Below are 19,502 nucleotides of genomic sequence, written 5' to 3' on the forward strand. Positions count from 1 at the left end.
TATATAATCGCAATTGGAGTTTAGGTTGCATCAATCAGTGGAGTCTGTCGTGCTGGCACCAACATACATAACAATAGACAAGACATGGGCTCTTACAGCAGCCAACACCAGACATTTCAAATCACTTTCTGAACTCACCTAAATAACTTCACAGTTCTCCTCCGCTGACTTACTCCTAGACTCTTCTTTGTTGTAATATAGCTCCTCGGTTTCTTTGGTTTGATTAGAGTCTATGGTCTTCTGATTGTATCAGGGACAGGACACCAGCGAATTGTTGGAGCTCCCGCTAAACTGTGCCACTTTAGATAAGTCAAGTATTGTAGTGAGCAATAGTCTCATGTCTTCATATAGGCTAGGCTCCACCACACAAGAGACGCACTGGCTCCGCCTCGCACACTTGCCCTTAAAGGCGCAGTTTTCCTTTTTACATGTCTCTCTGCAGCGTTTAGTCTATGTGCATCAGGACAGGCTGAGTTCATATGGGATGGCAAAATCACCCGTGAACATAAACACAGGTCTAGTTTGAGCATTAAGTTAACTTGATGTGCTCAACGTATGCTTTTATCCCTAGGACGGATCAAGTGTGCACACAAGGATACAGTTAGCTCATAAACTGTTCCAATGGGATGGGGGAAGTGCATGATACAGTAAACACCTCAACAATTAGAAATGCAGCTGCTCTGTGAATACATTTCAGCGGAACAGGGATTTGTTGATGCAGTGGAGTGATGTTTATTCATAATTGCATGCAGTTCTGTAGCAGCAATAAAGTAATAATTGCAAGGTGTAACATCATCCTGTGTGTTTATCTTTTAAAAAATTGTTATGACCTATATTATAGGCCTACTTCAAATTATGTCTCCTGTGTGGTTTCATTAACAACAAGCATATCTGCTGCAGTCAAAAGTGAACTGCACAGATCTGCAGGGAGACCGAGGCAGTACCAGGGATGGCTCCAGTGTAGATAACACAGACAACTGGCAAAGAAACAGAGCCAGAAACACTCTTATCTGCACAGCTGCTAGCTGCATGAAGCCCTGATTGTTTAGCTGCTCGCTTATCAGATCACCCTGTGCATTTGATTTTAGCTGGAACAGTTCTCTGTTTTCCAGACATATGTCCACTTTACACAGTGTAATTAGACAACTGAGGCTACATGGTTGATCAGGTCAAATTTATTTTTCTGTGTTTTAGTTTAAGTTACAAATCTTATAAGTGCCGTCCATAACACCCTCTACTTCTAGTTACTTAGCCTACTTAGATCTTAAGTGGCTTTGTATTAACTGTGGCACCTAAACCTATCTGGGCTATACAAACCCAACAGTAACGTGCACACTAACCAAACACAGCGATACAATAGCTACAAACAACTTGTGTGTTAAATCAATAGTGGCAGAAAGCGAGGTGTGTGCAGAGAGAGAACAGAGTGTTCTTGTGTCTGAGTTCGTAAATCCTTTACAGCTTGTGAACAGAACCCCCCCTCAACCCAGAAGGCTTATCATTACATATTTGGTCTCACATGGACCAGGCTATCACTAATCCCCTTTATAATTTCGGCCACATTTTTGAAATTCCCTGGGCTGGTTGTGACCAGTGGAAGAAGGGGTTTTGCTAGGTGAGATTTACAGCTTGTGTGAATGTGAAAAAAATGTTTGGATTATAAATAATTTACAAGTGGGATATAATGAATGGTACAGGGAATACTCAGCTATAACAATAAAAGTGCATTTTCAGAAGGAAAAGAAATTAAATGTGATCAGATACAGTTCAATGAAGCATGTGATTATGTTTATTACCACTTTATATTTCTGAATCTGTCTGTCTGTAAAAGTCTTTCCATCTAAAAATATGCTTCATGTCCAAACTGTCTCTCATCCCACTTCTGTCCTGTCTCAGATTATTATGAATCACTTACCAACAAAAAGGGTGGACTTGAGTTGGAAATGGAAAAAAATAACCTGTATCATCAGTGTAAATGATTTATTCACTATGGAGGTCACAGCATTGATTGCTGAGGTGCTTAAATTAGGTGCATATTTAGCCTGCGTCCAAAGTTCACACTGATATAAACACAGCAGCAAAAGGTTCAGTGTTGAAGTAGGGTGACGTCAAGCCTATGAGTCTGTAGACGATTTCAGTAAATTGGTGTTAAGTTTGTGATGGCTTTTTCTAAAAAAAAAAACAGATTTTGTTCAAGGTTTGCAGGCTATCTCTTTGTAAAATTGAAAGGTTATTGTTAGCATTTTATGGCCAGCAAAGTCTACAACTTTCTCTCTTTAGGCATGAGAACTGTGGCCGCTATTTACACCTTTAAAAAGCAGCTTAAAGAGTCAGTTCACTCATATTACAAAAAAATATTTCTCTACTAAACCACTTGTTATGTAATTAGAAAGACTAGGATTAAGTAGAAAAATAAAATCAGCATATAGCTTATTAAATTTATACCCTAGTCTCATTGATCAGGTAAATTTCCCAAACTATTCCTTTGGCTAATGAAGCTATAGCATAAGTTTAGTCAGGAAGAATATAGGCTAAAATAGCTTTAAATCCTTTCTCTCCATTGCTGTTAGCTGTCATTTCAGTGCAAATTGCCGCAAATGCCAATGCCTCCCCCCCCCCCCCCCCCCCCCCCCCCCCCCTACACACACACACACACACACACACACACCTCCCCATCACCACCAGCAGATTAGCTCCATCAGCTTCATTAGATTCATCAGCCACCCTCAGTCACAAATCCCGATATAGAGTCTAAGCGCCAAAGTCCTTGTGCCAAGACTTAATTATAACATCATCTGTTGTAATAAACATTCATCTTAACTTCATCCACTTGTCTCTCCTGATTGAAATAAAGTTAAAACAATGTGCCTAGCTAAGGAGGTAAGAAAATATGGATTTTCATAATTGGTGTGAACTGATTTTACCGGACTTCTTGCAATGCTTTTGTTAATTGTAAAACAATTTTTGACTCTTGAAAGGTGATAACTGCTAAACTATTTTAAACAGAAACAGTCTCAATTAAAGTAGCCTCAGAGAAAGGCAATAGTAGCACAGAAACAATACATGTTTCCTTACAACATGAGTGTTTCCTGCCTTCATGGTTCACGCCGCAGATGAGCTGTGTGTCCAGCCGGTGCAGCTGTGAGCAACAGCCAAGACTCAGGCTGACACATCGCTGTGTATTACTGCTAGATTGTGGTTTTGTCTGGCAGACCCACACACTTGGCTCCTGCCGTGGAAACAAAACACAAATCCCCAGGCAACGGGCGGTCGTCTCGTTCTAGAATGTAAATACAACCATATTAAAGCACTACTTGTCAACCATACCAAACTCCTGAGAATCCTCCAGCTGCTTCACTTATTAATCACTTCCTGTATTGGTACAAAGACATCTGGGAAATGCAGGGATTTTAGAGTAAATTGCCTCACACAGGTATTTTCTATTTTGGAGAACAATATAATCAAAAGCAGCAATAACGAGTCATCGTTGCATCACTTCCCGTCATTGTTGAGTGGTTCAAGTGCCGCCACAGCTTGTTGTTAGTAATAGGTGGAGAGAGCCACACCGCCTCCTTGATGATGACAGGGTTTGTTTAGTCTCCATGACCTGAGGATCACTTTAGATATAGACTGGGGGAGTTATTGGCATGTTCATCCTATGACTGGGACTGAATCAAAGTAATGTTAGTAATTATGATGGCAGATTATTGGTAAGGCTAACATGCTGTAATAATTTGTCATTTTCGGGATTTTGGGAAGTAGGAAAAAGAGTAGCATCCATTTACAGTCACACATAATCCCCTACACAGGCACCCACACAAACACTCACGTTTGTGTCTGGTGTTTGGGGAGAATCTGTGAAAACGACAGCTGTGGTGTGATGGAGAACGTCATGCTGGTTCGACTTTCTCCAGCTGCTGGTTCAGAGCCAACTCTGCTCATGGGCTGCACCGCTGGAGTTCTACCGGATTGACTGACACAGATGGAAACCTGCTTCTAATATGCCTTGTTTCCGGCCTCACAACTAATATTCAGTGAAGAGAACATCACCTATCTTTTGACTACATTTTCATTTTTTTTTGTGGATTATTGAATCCTAGAGGGTCTCATAAAGAAATACATTACCTGTTTCCTGCAATGTAATGCCTGTATTGTATTTCAAACGTCCAAAACAAGAGTTTCTGGCATTTGGCCGATGAGAATCCCAGGTTTCCGGTGTTCCTGATCTCAGCCTATAGATGCGAAGGTTTAGGTTGCGCTTAGGCAATGTAGCAATCTATTAATCTTAAGTAACAACTGATTGCTAAGGGATTGCTTCCCCTGATTTCTGGTTCAGCCTCACTGTGGGGAATATTAGAAACACAGCACACAGCAGGACCCAAGGCCCCCAGCTCTGATAATAAAGATTTCAGATGTTGTCCACCGAGAAGATCAGCAGGCTTGCCATCAAAAGGGGGCACTTCTAATGGAGAAGGGTATAAATCAGTAGCCTCAGGGTTAAGAAAGCATTGCTCTCTTGGTACATTAAGAGGACAGAAAAACACATGTGTAATGAATGATGCAGTCCACATATGAGCTACAGTCAGTGAGCTTATCAAGTCCTGTTTCCCCCATTTGTGTGTGTGTGTGTGTGTTTGTGTGTGTGTGTGTGTGTGAGTGAGAGAGAGAGAGAGAGAGAGAGAGAGAGAGTGCATGTGGCAGGGTCTGATGACAGGGACTGAGTCATACAGGGCAGAGTATGTGCTTTGTCAGAGTACCTTTTGTTCCATTCACAAATGAATTTAGGGCCCCTGATGAAGTCAGCCAGAATACCTGACCTGGTGCTGGACGGAACCAACATTAATTCCTCACAACAGAAATGCTCCGGCTCACCGCTCACACAAGCCTCTTAACGAGCGAGCCTACTGGTTCAGAAGAAATGCAGATGAGGTCCAGCTCCCATTTTCCATCCTCCACGAGCAGGTTGGCTGTGCAGACGCATAATGTTTGGGGAAAAATGTGACGCTCCAGGGGGAGAACCGTGCGTGGGTGGGAATGCAGTCCTGTGCTAAACTCAATCGTCAGGGTACGAGGACTCTAATGGCCTTGGAGCTACATGCTGAAAACTAAGCCAGATGAATAATTAAACTGCCATCCACTGCACCACAATATCATTTGTACCTTTTCTCAAGAGTTAATGCAAAGCCACACTAACCCATGGTTTTTTGAAACTCAGTGATGTGAAAAGTAATAAATGAGTGGAGAAACATAACATATGCAGATGCTTCCATACAGGTCAGGAAGAGCCACGGGGAGATTTGATGAGTATGAATGCTTTAGTTTGTTGGTAATTATTTTACATTGTTATCCATCTTGATATTTACATCTTCATACGGTATCATATTTATTGTACTTTATGACTAAAATAACTGAAAAATGATTAAGAATACAACACAACGGTCCATGTCAAGACAAAATAGAAGCTTCACATGAGCCACCTTCACTGCTTTGTAAATTTAGCTCTGGGTGGACAGAACATTCAAAGTCAAGTTAAAGACTATAATTATCTTGGAGCCAGTAGATTATTCACAGCTCTGTAGAAAAAATAATGGGTTATCACCGCTGTACACCCTATTTTTGAATCATGTAACATGTGAAGCTCTAGGTCTGATTACTTGGGTGCAATAGTGTTATTCTGATTCAGTTTCTTAAATATAGTGCATGCTTTGTCCTGTAGGTCTACTGTGTATTCACTGAATTAACAGTAGGCTCACTAAGACGGACAGCTTCTGTTTGAAGAGGCAGTGAAATGGAGAATTAACGAGTTTTAACATAAATAGTTTATCCTTGCCTTCTTTCAACCCTCTGGAAAACCATGCAGATACTCTCCTCCACGCACTACTGTGGTCCCTGGCAGGAAAGAAATCCGCCAGGGAGCCGCCCCAGCCCAAACACTGCAAGGGCCTCTGGAGCCTGAAGACGTGTGGGTGGTGTGCACCGAGCTCATGGGGCACGATGTGCTTGTTACTTCCTCGTCAAGTAAAACCACAGACTTTGCTGTATACACAGACGTGCAAATAAACTTAAATTACCTCATGAAAAAATGTGTGCATATAGGCATCTGCACATACCTGAGTTTACACATTGGTAAGCAACAGATGTACAGACAGGCATGCACATGCGCTTGCTTAAGTCGAACATTTTCATTTTCGGATTTTTCCCACCCAAGCAACACTTTGAGAGCAGTAGTCTATACTTAACACCCTCTACCCACAAATCCCACTCTCAAACTGTATTTACTGTAAAGCGTCTGACATAATTACTCCATCATCATCGTTTGGAGCCTTCTCCTGAATCCCCTTTACTGACAAGCGTTTTTTAAGATTTTCACTACACTGGAAAAGAGTGTCATTTTACACTTCTCTAAGAGATACTCTGCTTGCATTAAAGAGCCGTGTGAGTTATCTGTGATGATCTGAACCAGGCCCCCGAAAGTGTCTGTCTTCAGAAGACATTTATAAAAGCATTGAAGATAGCACCAAGTTTTACAAAAGAAAACTAATGGAACCCAGTTTAATTTAATGTACAGCATGTTTAGCAACACAGGTTTCTCAGAATGTAGAGAAAGTATTGTGAAAACATCCTCAGCTCATGTAAAATTTTCACTGTGATTTTTAGGGAGATCAAACATATCAGACATCAGACAATTGCCCTAAAGCATGTGTCTGTCTAACTTACTATGGCCTGATAATTATCTTTTTCTAATTAAAATGCTGGCACAATAGCCTGGAATAACTGCACAAAATACACTTACTTACACTACGCACAAAGCTTCTGATTAAAACATGGGTGATTTTACATAAGCATGTGTGTCTGTGATGTCTGTGACATCTGTAAATGTCCTGCATTTGCAGGCAACAATAGCATACAATTACCAATCATGTGTAATTGACAAGGATGACCTTGGATATCCTGACTGTAGATGATGATAGTCAGACAGGATGAGGAGCCTAATGTTTACATTAGTCCCACTACAAACACATATACCATCTTGTCACAAACATGAGAATGAGTACACACAGAGTGATGGACAGACCAGACAGACTGGGAGGTGGCCTGTCTTTGAATGTTTACTCAGATTAGAGTTCAAACTGTAAGTAAGCATCTTGAAATGCATCATAATTTGACAGGAGAACAAGATAACAGATTATTTCTTAACATAGATTCCTGCTGCACAGTGAGTGCTTTGAGTTTATCCTGCATAGCTCCAATCTTTTTTTGAAGTGAGCTTGCAAAGTGTTCCTACTAATTTTGTTCATGCTCATTAAAGTGCTGAAAGTAGCTCCTTTGAAACATTGTCTGGAATGCTGCAAACACCAAACAAATCTGGGTGAAATTTTTCAGTCTTTTCAGATTAAGAACAAGCAATCAGAGGTTGAAACGTGTCTGTTCTCTGTATGGTGAGAAAGTACGATAAAAGTCATGGTGTAAAAACGTTTTACATTAAAGCTGAAATTCTACTGAAGATGAAGAGCTATCTGCAGCTCTGCACATTGTTTACTATTTGTAACAGAGAGGTGAAGAAGGGAGACTCTCACTCATTCTCTCAAAATGTGCCCAGCTCTAACTAGTGGATGCATACCAAACTCAGGCCAGATAAGATTGTAAGTCATTGTAAGGGGTCCAAAACACCCAACTCGTCCATCCCTTGTTCCAACAGCTCCTTTCAGAGATATCTCTACTTGGCCCTTTATCAGGACAGGAAGCACCCAGCCGAGAGAGACAACAACAGTTCTGCTTCCTCTTGCTTTTCCCCTGCTCTGGGAAACTGAGCTAAAGATAAAGCATCTTGGAAACAGAAGTGTGCTGAGTTTGTGTTTATGAGCATTCCCATGCACGTACAGTATGTTCACATGCACTTGTGTCATTGCAAGCGTAAGAGTGGGACAAATAGCGTCAGCACACGATGAACAGCAGAGCTCAGAGCACAGGCAACACTTCATGGGAGTGTGTCAGCATGTTGTTGGCAGTCTGTGTGAGAAGAAGCAGACACTTCAGATGTGTTTTCCTAGTCCCCGGTTGCCTGTTACTCAGAACAACAAAGGGAAGAATGGATTTTCTAATGGAAAAGACTTACGTCTGATGGACGTGCTGGCCTGCACCAAACACCTTTCTTGCACAAACACCACTCCCTGCTGTTTTCTGGCCTTTTGTGTTTGCATAGGCACGTGTCCATGTGACGTAATGCAGATCTCTCATGTGATACAGCTATAGCTTGGCAAACAGAGCGGTGTCTTCTTGTTCCAAAGTTGGTGTAGTATTGGTGATATTTACACGTTCAGTCAAATCATGGTCAGGAAGTGAAGAGATATTTTGGGGGGGCAAACATTCATCACCATCAAAATTCAGCATGATTCACATGGAAAAGAGGGAGTTAGAGTGTGAGGGAGTTTTAGAAATATGGGTCAGGGAGTAGTCACAGGAGAGAAGCCACCCACACTCACCACAAAGGCTTAACTCATGCGGTTTGGATGGCACACGGATGAGGGACAAGGACATTACACTGGGTGTCCTCTCCATTATTGTATGTGTTGCCTGCCTCATGAGCCAGAGCAGAGTGGAGCGTCCAAATTACTCACAGCGGCTTTCACGACTGGAGCCACGTGATGGGCAACTGATTAGAGTAGACACACAATTATCTAAATCAGGACATAAGACCCTGCAGAGAGCAAACTATTTCAGAGCTTGTAGTGATCTGCATTGTCATGAGTTTCACTCCTACTACAGTGAGGGTGTGTAGCATGTTTTGACAGTGATTAACTGAGCTCTGCAACACTTTGTGAATCTGATTTTCTCCCTTCATTTTCCAAATTTTAAAATGAATAATTTATGTAAAAAAGGACATACAACTATATTTTGTACTGTGTTTGAATAGTAGTTCTACACACTGTAGAATGTTTTGCACATCGTGTGCTTGTTATCGTTCTTTTTTTGCAATCTCTAATCAGTTATACACATGTTGCATAACAGGGTCAAGTCATTTCCGTGTGGTGATCAGAGAAAACGAGACAAATTCTCTTTCGGGGTTATGATGTGTAACACCTGATGTTTTTTTTTGTTTTTTAATGTTTAAGCATTTTGCCTCACTTTCTAGTTTTCATCTCACTGTGTCCATGGTCACATTACGCTTGTATAGCCAAGCTGATAAAACCTTCCTTCCTGTGGACACAAAGATAAGAGTCTGTGATTACGACATATAAAATACCAGGGCACGACACACATGTGGTGTGTATAAATCTGTTCTTACCAGCTCTCTCAGTGCTTAAAGGTGTTTCCTGATTGGATATGTTGAAATCGTCTCTGCCTATGGAAGCTACACTGTGACACACAATGTAAAAAACTTCCTGGAGTGTGTGCTGTGTATGACTGGATTACTCAACAGCCCAGGGGCCAAGTTGTGTTTGTCACCACTATATTGAATTAAAAGCAGGTACCAGTTCCAGTATTAGCCAGCAAGGCCAATTGCAAGAAAACGACAAGAACTGGACATGAACCGGAAGTCAGCACTGGAGGGTTGGAGGTATATTTTGATTTTAAACCTGTGCAAAAAGTTTTAAAGACTGGCCATCCTAGACAGATTACTGATTTAGCTTCTAAAAGTTATCACGACCTGTCATTGTTTTGAACCACAATGTTAGAAAAAGCCTGGGAAAAGTTAAACAGTTAGGAGCCAGCTCACCCTGGAGTCAAGTCAGTTCCTCACTGGAGAAACCTCAATGAGCCTTCAATCCAAGTATGCCAGTTTGTTGGATAATGTTGTGGCAAGCCCATCTGTTTACAGAGCTCCCCATTGTGGTGAACATGGATTTAAAAAAGGCTGAGAGCTTTTAAACTCCCACCACCCACACTGTCTTATAAAGGCAGGACGTGGTTGAAAGTACGGCTTGAGGTGGGCGCAGACGTCCTTCTGTTCCACTAGCTGCATTTTGTGTGGCTGACTGATCTGAGTCTAGTGTTTCATACACATTCAAATCCCACACATTGTTTGTTTTACATGTTGCCCTAGTGATAGTGGCATCGCTCAAAGGTTGACCTGAATAGATGATGTGGTGGTAGCATCATCACAGCTTGATTCACTTTGCTTCCACTAAACTTATATATATGACATATTGTAGTCTCCTATAATGAAAATCAATCCCAGCAAATACAGCATACTGGTATAATCTACTCTCAAGAGCGTTAATTATACAGTGTCTTCTTTGTTCAGATTCAGTGTCAGCTGCTGGTATGCACTTACAGTTCTGCTGTCCTAAAATCTTTCAGAATAAGATGATCACTCTCAGTGCTGAGATTAGGATTGGTTAATCTACCCAGTGTGCATGAAGGCCCGGAGTGTCTGAATATGGCATTGGGAGTGGGTTTCTGGAGTGACAGTGATGGAAAGTTCAAAACGGACCATCCTGGGCCAGATGGGGTGGGGTGGGGGTTGTGTGCTGCTTGTTTCAGGATCAACAGAAACACTGTTCTTTCCCTGCTCTGTTAGCTTTTTGATAGGGAGAGGCATATATTACCATTGTCTGATTGCTTTACAACCTATTGGCACCAGACCGTCTGCCTCAGGTAGGATCTGCACCTGTGTGCTCAGCAAGACTGATAGGGCACAAACTACACACAGGTCTGGAGACAGCCTCCTAAGGCTTCAAAAGATGACTATCTCTTGAGTCAGAGGAGTCAGGTACTTTATGAGTAAGTGTCAAGTGGGGAATTAGATAACCCATATGTGTACTGTCGCACACTAAAACAGTGCAATTTATGCTACTAAGCTGACATTATGAACATAAATTAATTCTTAGTGACAGAATATGAAGTTAAAGAGCCTCCTATTAGTTTCCCAGGGCTTTAACAATTAATTATCTGTACCAGGCTAACTAACTACTTTCCAAATAATTGCAGAAATAAGTTTGGTTGTGTTACCAAGAAATCAAACTTCTTTGAAGAAAGGCTCTTGCAGAGGGCTCAATGTTTGTCAGATAATCGTGGGGCAACACTGAAGGTTTGTCATCTGTGACTGGTTGGACCTGATCTGTCACTTGTGTCTCTGTCCTGTCTCAGAGCACAGAGGGTGGGGTTTACCCCTGGCCTGTCTGTGCAAAAGAGTACAAAATGATTTACATTGAACGTCTCTGTATATATAGTTGATTATTTCTGTTTTGAAAACATAGCGTCTCTCCCTTCCCCAAAGTAAATGGGCAATCGTTTTTTTTTTTTATTAAATGAATTAGATTAAGTTAGATGCGCAGACTGTGTAACAAGTAAAAATATTTCACGAGAACTATTATGTGGCACTTACTTTTTATATCAACAGTCTTCTGAGAAAGGAAGGCTGCCTGTTACTGGGATTCTCTGACAATACACCTGAGTGTAGTGTATATAAAGTGTCATATTTTATGCTAGGAGCTTTGGTACACTTCTATCTTAACCATCTTTGATGCAGGATCTCCACTGTTCACACTCACTGAAGGAAGAAAAAAGCAGATCAGCATATTGCGCAACCATTTGGCACAGAGATCATTGTGTCAGGCCATGCAAGTAAATGTGTGCAGAAACATTTGCAAAACTTGCATTTTGTAATCTGTGCATGCATGTGCATTGCTGATTCTATGTCTACCCACATGTATTTCTTTTACTGGAATATTTTAAAACTTTGACTGAGTAAGTCAAACCTTGCCTCTTTCTGTACTAAGCATGTATTTCAAGAAAAAGAAAAAAACTTGAAACGTCAAACAGGATAGTCAGGATCCTTGCAAGAAGAAATATGTGTTGCTGTAAGGTTAACCCAGTGTTGTACAGGACAGAACGTACGTACCGAACTCAAAGCGAGCCCCCCTTTTTCATGTTACCCATCATTGCCAGCCGATTAACCTCTGGACATGAGAACATATGTTTACCTTACCTGTAGGTCTGTGCGTATACATGTGCACTGCAGGCTCTCAATGTGAATTATGGCTACAGTTTACAAACAGAGTCTGTCTCCCGTTACCGGACACCGGAGCTATTCTGGCCTCCTGCTCCAATGCACACCATCCTAGTGTCCGGTCTCCATGTGGAAGTCTGCAAGCCAAGGTCACCGGGTCACATTCCTCTAGCATTTTGGCATTCTGCCTGAGGGTTCAAGTAGTGTGGATGTGTGTGTGTGTGGTTGTGTGTTTGTGTGGTGTGTGTGCATGAGTTGTTTGTCTTTCATGCCACAAACTGCATTCTGTTAGAGGAGAGGCTTTGCAAGAGGGTTCTGCACTGGTGACACACACACACACAAAAATTGAAATTTAGAGCTTTAAAAGGACATGGGAATACAGGAGTGTGATTAACGTGACAGTCTCCACTTCAGTCTGGTTGGCTGTGAGTGCAATGGGGAAACTGCTGTTTGCTTTGGTGGGTTGGGGGGTGGGGTGAGACACCGATCCTTCAAGATCAATTGCAGACAGACATATTTTAAGTCTATCTGGTTGATTTAGAGATTCTGTGTACTTGACACTTGAGCACACCGGCGGAAGTAAAGCGAGTCAGTACAGCACTATTGTGTGAGAAATTCAACACAGTTTGGCAGCTAAACTCCAGTCATAAAGATCCAACAGAGGCATTCTAAAGAAATAAACATGTTTTTTGATATGTATATATATATGTAGATATATTTATATACATCTATGTGTATACAGTATATAGTGCATGACTACTGCATAGTTAACAAAGATTAGAGATGATTTGATGCAAATGATTTAAATTAGCTTCAGATTCAGATCCTTTATTTAAATAAAAGTATAAATATCACACTACAAAAATACTCTATTGAAATAACAGCCGAGCATTTGTAAAAGAACAAACATAATATCAACAAAATTAATATTAAGAGTACTCATGATGCAGCCAAATCACCCCGTGTCAGATTTGTATTTTTTATCTGTTACATCACTGGATTATTATACTGATGAACCAACATGTACAGTAAGAAGCATTTTTAGGAAGAGGAGGACCAGGTAATCCCAAGATGATAGACACCCTGTCCTGGTTTTGTTTTCTTCCCTGGCAAGCATCTGGAAAGGGAGGAGCAATCTGATAAGCCCAGAGAGGACACACACAGACACACACAGCAGAGCTCTGTCTGTCTGGAGAGGGTGGGACGTGGGAGGTCAAGACAAAGTCTTTTTTTTCTTTGATTACGGGACAACCCCAGTCAATCACTAACACTAATGTCCGATTGCTACAGACAGACGAAATACAAACAGTGCTGTGAGGGTTTTCCTAATTAAAAAACTGCAGATTTTTAAGTTGTGGCTCACTGTGAAGCTGTGACTGTGTTACTGTACTACTTTTCAAACATGAGAACTTGAGTCCACCAGTGCAGCCAGTGGTTATAATATGAATGTCTTAATAATACACTCACTTGATTACTTTCATGGACTCATTGCATTAATCTATGATCAGTTACAGATCCGTGATCAATATCAGTCTGTGAGTTGAATCAAAATTACTAATAGAAAGTCATGCTAAAACACTGTTTTTACCCATTATGCCCATCATATCCATCATAACGTTAAGCTTCAAACTTAGTTTAAACCTATTTACTAGAACTCAATTTGTTTCACAGTGAAAAGACTAAAAATCTAAAGGTCTCAGAGCCCCCACATTTACGTATATATTCTATTCAACTTTACAGGCCATAGTACAATAGTACAGTGAAGCCTGAACCCAAACAAGGTCATGTCCCACAGCTTCCCAGAGTTCTGTTCAGTGAAATTCCAAGAGTCCTGCCGGAAATCCAACATGAGGCAACAGGCCGCCCCCTTGAAAGGGTCCCAGAGTGTGAATAAGTCCACAGAGCGAACATGGTTGTGGCTGACAGACAGACTGAGTCAGCGTTGCATTCCAGTGGAGTCAACCGTCCACTTTACCCTCAGCATACACACTCTTCCGCACACACACACACACACACACACACACACACACACACACACACACACACACACACACACACACACACACACACACACACACACACACACACATCCTGTTCACTATACAGGTGTACCAGGTTCATGCCATCAAATTTACACTTGTGCATAAACAAAATATGCCCAATGCACATCCCTAACTGCCTTTTGCTGCTGCCAACCAAATGTAAACATATTGAGATTGTATGAAGAGTAGCTCCTCCCTTCTCCTTGTTTGTTATCTCACACACTAACCAACAGCAGCCATACAGCAGTACACAGGAAGAGAGGCCGACTGCTCACCCAATGTAAATTGATGCAAATGCTCTCTGTGGACATGACAGTCCAGTATGTCCCACACAGCTGCTAATGGATATCTAGATGCTGCCCTGATTCATTTGCTCACAGACTAAATTGTATTGTTATTTAAAAAAAGTCACTGTTATAAATTTATACAGAAAAAAAGCATGAGAGAAATGTATTTTAAAACACCAAACAAAAATAGTAAAGAATAACTGATTAAATAAATGCTACCTTTAAATAAATTCAAGGTCTAATGGTCAGACAAGTCAAAAGTCCATCTTATTGTGTTCTCTCTCTGTCTCTCTCTCTCTCGCTCTCTCTTCCCTTAGTGTGGAACAGTGCAGGATGTTCTGCTGCACCGTAAAGGTGTGTGATTAACTCTGAGTAAGTCAGATACAAGTGTTATGCAATTTGAGGCAGGCCTACAACTACACCCCCTTCCCCATTTTTTTAGGTTTAAAGTTGTGAGGCAGCTTGTATCTTCACACGCAAGCCTGCTGTCAGTCAGGAGGAGCCGCAGCTCGCAGGTTTTCATTCATCACACTGGAGACAGTTGGAGGGTCTGCAGCCGGAGTGTCTGTGTTTACACGTTGACAGATTTAGACCAGGCTTAGATATGACTGATCTCTCTCTTGGGACGCAAGTTGATAGCAGACACAGGTAGAGTTTGCACTTACTATGAGTTAAGCATAACAAGCACGGATAAAGGTTTTATTTAGCATCATAAAAGAGACAGTTAGATCTGGATGTTCAGATAAGATACACACACTGAGGATCTACAAAGACAAAAGGACATTCTGCATAATTTAGGTTAAGGGAGTTTGAACAGAGTTAGGTCAGTCCAACACAGAGCCCTGCCCCATATCACAGGGCTAGCCTGTCATCATGAGGGCTATTAAAGTGTTTGATAATGGTGATGACTGGTATTGTCACTTGCCTGGAGTAATGCAATGTGGATTTTCCTGTAAGGTCACCAGAGTGACGTAAATCCTGTGTCTCAAGAGCACCAACTGAGTCATCTATCCAAATAAAATACACCTGGTGTGAGTACAGCACATTAACACTTATATCACCTGGTGTTAGAAACATATTGTGCCACATTTGGTATACACCAGGCATGATAAACAACAGCCATTTTCTACAGGTCTCCAGCTTGTGCAGATGACCTAATATCATAGTGGCTTCATGGCAAGCAACCTGACCAGGTTAGACTGCAGTGTTCATGTGTTGAGTTTACCTGATATCCCCACTTTTCCTCCCAAAATCACATCTCATATGTCAGGCTCATACATAGTCTCGCATTGCCAGACCTATCTGCACAGAGCTGTGTAGTGAGGTCTGGATACACCACATGTAAATTCTGGGACAGAACAAAAAAAATGCCCTGACTTGTTTGCAGTTCTTAAAACCAATCACAATTACCCTGGGTCGGAGCTAAGCTCAGGACAGATCAATGGAGGATCTGTATGGTCTTGGGAAGGAACTTGTTTTGGTGGAACATTTGTACCCCGAAAAAGAAAAAACGCCATATACAACATTAAATCAAGTTAACTGTTTACACAATACAGTGGCTTGTGGCTTGTGGCTCGGAAGTATTCTATGCAAAATTGCATCCTAATGTTCAGCTATCAGAGTTGGTGTCTTTCAGAGTTAAAGTCTTTTATGTTTTAAAGCCCCTCCTTGTTTTACTACAGCTCAGCTAGCTAACAGTCCTGAGATATTGTGCACACAGAAGACTAACTTTGGCCTGCATGTTTGTCTTAAGGCAGAATTGAAATAATTATGAACTTATCCTTCAAAGCAGCAATAATCAATACTGTTATGATATATTTACAATAATGGATCAAGTGACTGTGTAATGTAAAAAGCAGTCCTGCAGATAATTATCACTTGACCCTGCAGTTCCCCTCAGCTCTGCAGAGATTTATGGCATCTTTTAGCTTTCTTTTCCAGCCCACAAACTGACTGGTCTGATTCACTCTCCCCACACTCATAGACAAAGTTAGAGCTACCTGGTTAACTTTGTTGTGCATTTAGTAACTGAAGAACCAGACATTTACCTCAGGAGTCAGTGGAAATATATATATATATATGAATTAATGCTAATGTTCCTCTGTATAGGTTGGATATGTAATAAGACACGTAGCTAATCACAAGACAAGGCACAGCTGGAGTGGGCAGAGAACAGGAATAACGAGGGAAACAGGGGCCAGGCAGGCTGAAGAGGCTAGACACAGAACATGTGTACAAGGGAAGACATGCAGAGTTACAGAAACAGTGCAAGACTAAAAAAAACTGAAAGGTAACACAATGAATGAAACAAGGAACACAAACAGAAAACCCCAAGCCCTCAAGAAATAAACACTGGAATAAAGCCAACTAACCCTGTCACACTGACACAAAAAGTCAGAATACCACTGGCCCTATGGAGCAGGACCGTGACACTTGCTAATTAAAAGTGATAGTAGGTCTTGTTTAGAGCATGTTTCCACTAACACAAATGATCTAAAAAATATATTTATTAATTATCAAGTTAAAATATACTCCAGGTTAATTCCTAACTAAATTTTTAGTTCCAATGGTGAAAGAAGGTAATTGAAAGAACTTTAGAATACATAGTTGACTCATTTCATTTAAGTTAAAATAACACCTGGAAACGTTTTCCCACTCCCGAAACAATAAATCTTTCTCTTTCTTAACCATTTTCTTTTTCATCCTCCTCTCTGTCTCTCATATTTCCCTCCTTCCTCTCACCCACATGGTTGCCCTTGGGCTGGCGGCACTAAAAATAATTGAAATAGTGATACACTGTCAAGCAGCCTTAATGAGCAGCTGGAAACTGCAGAGGTACTGGCTTCATCTCCAACTCACCAGTGATTGCTGAAAACATTTAGGCCAGTGATGGAGTGATAACAGCAATGCGAAAGCTGCCCTAGTTAAATGATGTTAAGGGTTAACGGCTTTGCTTGCTAAGGGGCAAGCAACTAGCAGCCAGTGTTTCCATTCATGTTACAAAAACATGTGTTCCCTTACATCTAAAAAAGAAGCTAACAAAATTCAAATAATCTTTTTTGTTGTTGTAGAGAAACATGCAACAGAGACAATTTAACTTCTAACTGTTTTAGCATATGACAGTATACATATATTTAATCAATGGTTTATAACACTATTATTTGGCTGTATGCAGATATAAGTGTACCTCCTTATGTGGTCACAAATAAGTGGAGGTTGTTGTATAAACAGACAACCCAGCAGTTGGAATAATGTAAAATTATTCTTTTACAGGATAATTATTATGTTGTTGACATTGATAAGTACTGTACATAAAATGTCCCATGCAACCTATTTGAAAATACATATTATCTTATTACTGCAAAACGTAGACTTTCTAATTTTATTTCTTTGGGTACTTTGTGTGATTTCATTAATTATAGTGCACTATTTTCTATAATAACAAAGGTCATTGATATGAGTCATTTACAAAGAAAATTCAACTGAAAGCACAAGCCCAACCCCAATCACTTAGCAATGATGAAATAGGTTTGTGGTGTGAAGCATGAAAAGGACTATGACTGGAGACAGAGTCAGGTTCCATGACTGTGCATGTGGCTGCACGGGGCAGCTCCCAACCTGTGCTGAGGAGGACAGACACCCCGAGGGTCGGACTGTAGCAGCTGGTATGTTTCTAAAAACAGGCAACCTACCCTCCCTCACCTCTTCCTCTATTCTTCACAGCAGATGCTGATCTCTGTTGGTCTTGAAAAGGAAGCAATTATTGAGTCAGAGGGAAAGACTCGCCTCCTTTTAATAAACCCACATCAAATCATCCGATGACTGAAAGCCTCGGAGCATGACTCACGTATTGGATGGAAGTGAAAAGGTTCAGCAATGACAAAGAGAAAACGGAATTAGAGATCTTAATAGAGGCAGAGTCATGCAGTCGGGACTGTGCTTCCGGCACCAGACATCTCATGCTTTCATCCCCTTTCATTTATCTCCTCATGAACAGAATTTCCCTCCTCCACTCGAGCAGTGTGGCCTGATTACAGTCTCTCTCTCCTCTCTCTGACTTGATGACTCTTATCCTCTGTCCTATGTCAGCGCAGCCTCTTACATAAAGTTGACTTGGTAAAATTCCACTGTGCTCGCTTGCTCCCTGCTCCTCTCCCAAGTGTTTCGCCCTGCAGTGACAACAATTTCTCACTGTTCAGAACCATCCCCCCCCCACACACTCATAAGATGTTGTTGTAGCTGCTCACAAACAGGCTGCCTCACTTTAAATTAGGCTTGAATGGAGGAGGCTTTAATTTACGAGAGTCCATCATCTGAAAAAAAAACTGTGTCATTGTTGGGAGTGGTCTTGTTGAAGGTCTAAGTCTGTAAGTATTTTTGCATAAAGCATGTAAATATCTACTTTGATATAGTCTTTGTCTATTTTCCGTTTTAGCATAACATTAATCTTGTATTAATAGATGCAAATCGCTATTAGCAGTTCTCCATTGACATCCATGTTACATTTAGCTTAGTGCTGCAAGTCTCATGATTATGGCTACTTATTTTTCTTATGGGATGGCTATATGCTAGACTTGAGTTGCATATGTATGTGGACGGTTTGTAATGCCATATTTTTATGTTTTCACAGATTTACAAAATTAGTAAGATCCTAACTAAAAGCCTAGATTCTACTCCGGTTTTCTGGGTCTTTAAGGATCTGATGTTAGCTATCTGCTGCGCTACCCTGTAAAAGCAAGAGCATATGTTATAAGTATATATTATGTCCACTTCAACGTGTTTGACAATGTTTAGTCTCAGTGTAACACCATATCACCACCATCTTTTCAATGTAATGTTGCTGTGCAAATTCAAAATTAATTCCTTTTTAGAAAATGTTTCACATTAGCATTTCCAGCAGGTACAAAACCACAGCAGGAGAGCAGATAACTCGCTAAATGAGGCACAAACAATAGATATAAAGTCCGACTCATGTCCAATTCAAGCCCACACAGCACATCCATAACATGGATCAGTTACACACATCCTGGCTGATGCAATTATCAAACCATTACTTTGTTAATTTCATTTTTTAAACACTGAAAATGATATTTGAATAGGTTTTTATACTATGTGCACAGTAATGTTTCTTATCAGATGATCAAATAACTCCAATGTTGTTCATGTTATGTGCAAGACAACAACTGAGCACTTTTTCTTTTTTCTTTTCAGCATACAGTG

The 19,502-nt window shown here is 40.9% G+C and overlaps 1 protein-coding gene across 1 annotated transcript in view; it reads right to left on the bottom strand.

The window, feature by feature from the left end:
* Positions 1-352, bottom strand: part of errfi1a (ERBB receptor feedback inhibitor 1a) — a 6,463-nt gene extending 6,111 nt beyond the window's left edge. Inside the window, exon 1 of the mRNA XM_032513766.1 lies at positions 139-352. The gene's annotated coding sequence lies outside the window, so the exon portion shown is untranslated. The remainder of the gene's footprint in view (positions 1-138) is intronic.
* Between the last annotated feature and the right edge of the window lie 19,150 nt (positions 353-19,502).

Source organism: Etheostoma spectabile, chromosome 4, assembly GCF_008692095.1.
Source record: "Etheostoma spectabile isolate EspeVRDwgs_2016 chromosome 4, UIUC_Espe_1.0, whole genome shotgun sequence".
Lineage (NCBI taxonomy): Eukaryota > Metazoa > Chordata > Actinopteri > Perciformes > Percidae > Etheostoma > Etheostoma spectabile.